Below are 6,468 nucleotides of genomic sequence, written 5' to 3'. Positions count from 1 at the left end.
CACTAGAGCTCCTTTAAATGAGTATGGTTCTGCTTATTCCTTCGACAAATTGAAAAGCGTAGAAAGAATATATACATGTTGTCTTCGTTATCTATTGGTACTTCTATAACAAATGCCACAAGTGCGGTCTTTACTAAACAGGAATTTATTCCCTTACAGTTTAGAAGCCTCCTAGAAGCCTGAATGCAGAGTACCAGCTTTGGAGTAAGGCTTCCTTTCTTTGTCAGCTCTGGGGGAAAGAAGGTCCTTGTCCCTTTCTAAGATCTGTGGGCCCAACATCCCTAGAAGGTCTCCATGTGTCTTTATTTTTTTAATGGTTTATTATTATTTGATTATTTATTTTCTGTCTCCTCCCTGTAGACTATAAATTCTATGAGAGCACAAACTTTGCTTTACTCACCATTGTATTCAACCAATATTTACTGAGTGGATTAATGAGTGAGCACTGCATGTCAACACAGTCCATTCGAACTTTCTTCAGTTATAGTTTACAAATAATAATAAAACACACCAAGGCCACAGCTGTCGAGTAGGTTCCGACTCACAGAGACCCTGTGTAGAGTTTCTGAGATTATAAATCTTTATAGGAGCAGAAAGCCTCATCTTTCTCCCATGGAGTGGCTGGTGGGTTTGAATTGCCAACCTTATGGTTATCAATCCAGTGCTTATCCTACAGCACTCCAGTTATGGGTATGTTCTATAATCTGTGCTATCCGATATGGTAGTCAGGAGCCACGTGTCCATATAGAAATATGTAGTAACTTTTTTTTTTAATGTTTTTATTTATTTCACTCAATCAAGTGAAAGTTTATAGGGCAGATCATCAGTTTTACATTCAACAAATCATACACTTTGTTTCATTACAATGATTATAATCCCCTCCATGTATCATCAGTCTCACTATTCATTTTAGCTCTTTTTTTAAACACAGGTATATATAATAATTTAAGGAGCTCTGATAGCGTAGTGGTTACGAATTGGGCTGCGAACCACAAGGTCAGCAGTTTGAAACTACCAGCCACTCCGCGGGAGAAAGATGAGAATTTCTGCTCCCGTAAAGATTTACAGCCTCGGAAACCCTGTACAGGGTTGCTATGGGTTGGAATCGACTCAATGGCACTTTACAACAACAAATATATAATAATTTACACCACCAAAGGGCACATTCTGCAAGTCTGCCTCCTGGCCGCCAGCTCTCAGTCCCTCTCTTTCCATGAATCTAGAGTTCTCAGCCACTCCCCCTCTCTATGACCCCATCTCTGCCTCCATCTCTGGTGTCGCTGTCTCTCTGGATAAGGTCTTGCATTCCGTTTGTGCTCTTCTTGGTCCTTGGGTCCTTTGTTTCTGGACTGTAAGATTAACTACGCCCCGTTTTTGTTACAGAACTTCTACCTTTACGATTGTGACAGTTGCAATTAGTCATGATAACAATTACTTACTATTGAATCATAAGAATCTTAACCCAATCTCTTTTCACCAGACCCATCTAGACAAGATGAAAACTATTCAGTGGGGACTCTGTCTTCCCCCACACACTCCTAAACTAAACTCCCTCTTGAAACCTTGTAAGCCAGTCCCTTTGTGCCTTTATTGTCCCCTCATTTTAGGTAGCCAATGTCTGAGTTGCCCGTCCCTATCTACCCTGTTTACAGAGGGGATAACACGGATACTTGATGTGAAGACTCCTTCCCTCTCTGTTGGTATTTAGAGTTACTACCAGTAACTGGATTTTAAATTTAATTTTAGCTAACTTAAACTTGTATTACTACCATATTGGACAGCGTAGCTCTATTCCACTTTTGTTGCTTAGTGATCAAATCACCAACAAGATATTAATTGTGATTATCAATGGCAATAACAACTTTTGGAATGTTCCCCTTTATGACAATTTCTCTTTTTTATCTCTCAATAAAAACTTATGCATGCCTTGGGATGAATGGAGTAGAACAATCCAACATAAACCTATGGACTAACATCTTTTGAAATCTAGTTTTTAGAAGGCTGCGGTTTTAAGCATCCTTCAGTGAGAGCAGTAAAGTTCGTTTTATTCACTTATGCTCCACAAGGCTGGCCTCTTTAACTTACGTTTTCCTTCTTTTAATAAGCTGTGAGTCAGTTGTGTGGATGGATCCTTGTGTCTTGATGTCAGTCTTCCCTTGGGTCTCGATGGTTCTCAGCACAGAGATCCTAGGTCCAAAAGTCACACCCCACTTCCAGCTCTTCTCTGGTAGTATTAGGTTCCTCATTCTCCGTTCACTTTTCACCCTTGCTCCAGGGAAACTCTGAGCCCCGGGGTGTTGCAGCTCACCCTAGTCGCCACCTTACAGCTGATTGGCTCAGTAGTGAGATCACATCGTTACGTAACTGCCAGAGCACTGAGAATCGAGTCCTCAGCCTCTGGCCAGATGTGACCACTTCAGCTTTGAGGGACCCTCCCAGACATTCCCTTGTAGCTATAGAATGAAGTGTACATTCATAGCTCCTCTCTGGGTTTTGACCCCAAAGCTAACCTAGTATACTGACTCTTCTTGACGGTCTTTTACTTAGTTTAGCTTAGAGATCATTATCTAATACACAGAAACCTGACACTTTTTGCATAGTATGACTGGACTGTAATTTACATAATTAGTCCTTTTCCATAAATTGAGAAAAGACCACCCTACTTTCTCTTTAGTGGTGGTCTTGCGTACATTAAGCTCCTCCTAGACCCTGAGTAGTCCTTGGCTTCAGACTTTGAGCACCACTGTTCTTACCCAGAAAACAAGTAGGTCCTCTGGATTCAGCCCACTTTGATCCTGGTGCCTTCTGGGTCTGCGCCAGCTAGCACCTTGGTGGTTTCGGACACAAATGACCACCTTTTTATTACCCAGCAAGGACTACATTCCACAGATCTGCAGAGGTCCCAGGAGAAATGTGCCCCCTCAAAGTGCCCTATCTTCTCCTTCTCCCAGATGCCCCCCTTCAGTAAGACCTGCTTCCAGGAGAAATTCCACAGGTGTGCTGCCCCAGACATACCTACGAGAGGGAAGAAGAAACCAGCTGTCTGTTTTCTCCTAGCTCTCATCCCCAGCCTCCCTTTCAGTCTGTCTTTCATGTGCTGTGGGGGTATCCAGGTCAAATGCAGAAGGAAAACCAGTGTCTCCAGTGAGGAGTCTTGGACCTTTGTCAGGACAGGATTTAATACCAGGTTCCTTTTCTATCACTTCTCTAAACTGCCTGAGCTGTTAAAAGTTACTTTTCTGCTGTGGAAAAAGGGACATTGGAGTATGTGCTGAGCGATCCAAATTTTTACCAGCTTTTCAACAAACTTGGGATTTAACCTTCAGTAGTTCCTGTATTACCGTTTCGTAATATAAAAAAAACCTCTGTTTCATATCTATAAAACGAGACATCAGGTGACGTTATAGCTAAGCCTGGTCTTCTTGCTCTGAAAGTCCAAGTCATATATTTTTAAACACTACAAGTTATTTTAAGGAGCTCTGGTAGCATAGTGGTTACGAATCTGCCTGCTAACGTCAAGGTCGGCAGTTCAAAACTACCGCTGTTCATAGGAGAGAAATGAGGCTTTCTGCTCCCATGCAAGGTCACTGTGCAAGGTTACTGTGAGTCGAAACCGACTCCACGGTAGTTAACAACAACAACACGTTAGTTTAAAAAACAAACAAAATGTATAACCACCTTATGAGTTCATTTCCTATGCGTGCTACGTGTGTTAAATGTGTGTGTGATGGTTTCCCACGTGCATTATGAGGAGACTTCACAAAGTTCATGGGAATATTGAATTAAAAGATAATGGGGCAGAGGAGACACAGCTGCAGTTGCCGCCACATCTAGGGTTTCTGGCTCTTTTCTCGTCGCCTTAAATTCAGGTGTCTTTTATGAATAATCATAAGCAGCAAAAGCCAACACTATCAGGCCAACATTTTAAAACTTGAAAAAGAGAGATTTGACCCTACTCAGTTTCAAGACTGTTATTATTCAAGGCTTAATGAAACTGGTACTGATTTAGAAGCAGTAGCTAAGTTTCTTAATGTTTCTGGAACAAAACTTGACTACCGCTGATATGCAGAAACACTCTTGGACATTCTGGCAGCTGGTGGAATGCTGGCCCCATGATGACATGATACGTACAGATGTCTGTGTGTTCACAGTACAAGAAGACCTAGAGACCATGCAAGCATTTGCTTAGGTTCTTAACAAGTCAATCAGGTGCTACAAATACCTGGAGAAAGGTTTTGAAGATGAAGTTAAACAGTTGCTGCTATTCTTAAAGGGTTTTTCTGAGTCAGAGAGGACCAAGCTGGCTATGTTGACTGGCTAATGGAACACAATGCATCTGTTCTTAATAGCCTTTATAATGAGGATTTGGTTAAAGAAGGGGTTTCAGCTGCTTTTGCTAAAAAGTAAAGCTCTTTAAATCATGGATAAATGAAAAAGAGAAGATATCAATGCAGTAGCTGGAACTCTTTGGAAAGTCAGCACGGATAACAGATTGATGGAACTTTTTCCTGCTAATAAACAAAGTGTTGAACACTTCACAAAGTATTTCACTGAAGCAGGCTTGAAAGAGCTTTCAGAATATGTTCAGAATCAGCAAACCATAGGAGTCATCAGGAGCTCCAGAAAGAACTTCAGAAACACATGTCTCATGATGATCCATTTAAGGATATAATTTTATATGTCAAGGAGGAGATGAAAAAAAACAACATACCAGAACCACTTATCAGTGGAATAATCTGGTCCAGTGTAATGAGTACTGTGGAATGAACAATAAAGAGGAGTTTGTAGCAGAGCAAGCCATGAAGCACTTGAAGCAATACAGCCCTCTGCTTGCTGCCTTCACTACTGAAAGTCAGTCAGAACTGACTCTGTTACTGAAGATTCAGGAGTACTACTATGACAACATTCATTTCATGAAAGCCTTCCAGAAAATAGTGGTGCATTTTTATAAAGCTGAAGTCCTGAGTGAACAGCCCATTCTGAAGTGGTATAAAGATGCATGTGTTGCAAAGGGGAACAGTGTCTTCCTTGAGCAAATGAAAAAGTTGTGGAGTGGCTCAAAATGCTTAAGGAGAATCTGAGTCTGAAGCTGAAGAAGGTGACTGAATTTTGAATCTTCACCCTCGGTAAAGCAAACAGGAGTTGTAGAGAGATTCAATGTCATGTCTCATGTGTCCTGGTTCTTACATTTTCCTACCTCATTATATCAAGCATGATATAAGGGCTTTCATGGCAAATTATAACTGTTTCTATAGTTACTGGAAATGTTGGGTTTAATTTCTAAAACCATGTTTTAAGTAGCTACAGGAGCTATAGATTTGAATCTAATGTTGCATTATTCTTTTCAGTTCTCTTGTACCTCCTGCATTTTCTACTTTAATAATGTAATTTAAGGCCTTCCACAATGAACAGTTCACTTCATTCCCTGGGTTTTCTATATAAACAGTTTTCAAAACAGGATTTGGTTTAACACAATTTGTTATAAAACTTCTGTTTGCAAATTAAACTGTAAAAGTATCCAGCGTCTCAAAAGCCAGTGATGTGTGTGATAAATTTGATAGGAAATGAAAAGGTGGTGTATTTTATGCCCCGATTCCTATTCATCAGTGGAAACTTGATGTATAATTGAAATTTACTGACATGAATTTTGAGCGTTTGGACCATTGATTGCATGTTAACATACTTTCTTGGATTTTTAACCCAGATGTCCTAAGTTCATTTGTTTGCTCACCGGTTTTCATTCCTTCATGAAGCCATGGAGAACAAACTTGAAAGTGAGGTCTTTGGGAAATCATATGTGACACATGTGTGGCAGGAAGAAGAAAGTTGAGCTTTTTCCCCATTGAGAAACTTCGGCATTGGGTTAATATTTTCCCAGGCAAACCAAATGGTTATTCTTTTCATACAACTATTTTCAAATGCACTTAAGAAAAGTTTTCATTCCAAGTAATACACTTAGATTGATAAGGACTGGTGAGGGAGTACAAATAAGGGAACTACTGATGTTCTAAACCCTGTAAAAATGGATGAAAATGTTGAGTGATCAGCATGTTCTGAGACTCTACATATCGCTTGTATTTCCTATTGTCTCAGAGTGTTTGTTATAAAGAATGAGATGCAATGATGATCTATTCCACTTGGTCATATTGGACTGGCTTTCGTATCTTAATGTTCATGACTCAAGCATCTGGCTACTGATATATCCCAGCTGCTATTTTTTAAATTGCCATGAGCCAAATATTTCTTCTGTATGCTTGATTTATCTGTTTTAATGGCTGCTTTTTAAATCATCTTTTTCTTTCTGCTACCCATTGTAGTCATTAGAAAACAAAATGTGGCCACAGTTGTGGGGGTGATAGAGACGTAAGGTTTTCTTATTGGTGAAAGAAATTAACCTGAAATAATGCCACCAGAGACTGAGTGGAAATTGCCCCTTTCTAAGGTGCCATTCTTATGAGCCAAGAGTAT

The 6,468-nt window shown here is 40.1% G+C and overlaps 1 protein-coding gene and 1 pseudogene across 1 annotated transcript in view; both read left to right on the top strand.

Moving 5' to 3' along the window:
* Nucleotides 1-6,468, top strand: part of FGD5 (FYVE, RhoGEF and PH domain containing 5) — a 204,191-nt gene that overhangs the window by 183,070 nt on the left and 14,653 nt on the right. The window lies entirely within an intron of this gene.
* LOC102833931 lies at nt 3,870-5,106 on the top strand (annotated as a pseudogene).

The sequence above is a fragment of the Chrysochloris asiatica genome, unplaced genomic scaffold, assembly GCF_000296735.1.
Source record: "Chrysochloris asiatica unplaced genomic scaffold, ChrAsi1.0 scaffold00121, whole genome shotgun sequence".
NCBI classification, from domain to species: Eukaryota; Metazoa; Chordata; class Mammalia; order Afrosoricida; family Chrysochloridae; genus Chrysochloris; species Chrysochloris asiatica.
The sequence above is the reverse complement of the archived record's forward strand: the minus strand, read 5'-3'. Positions and strand labels throughout refer to the sequence as shown.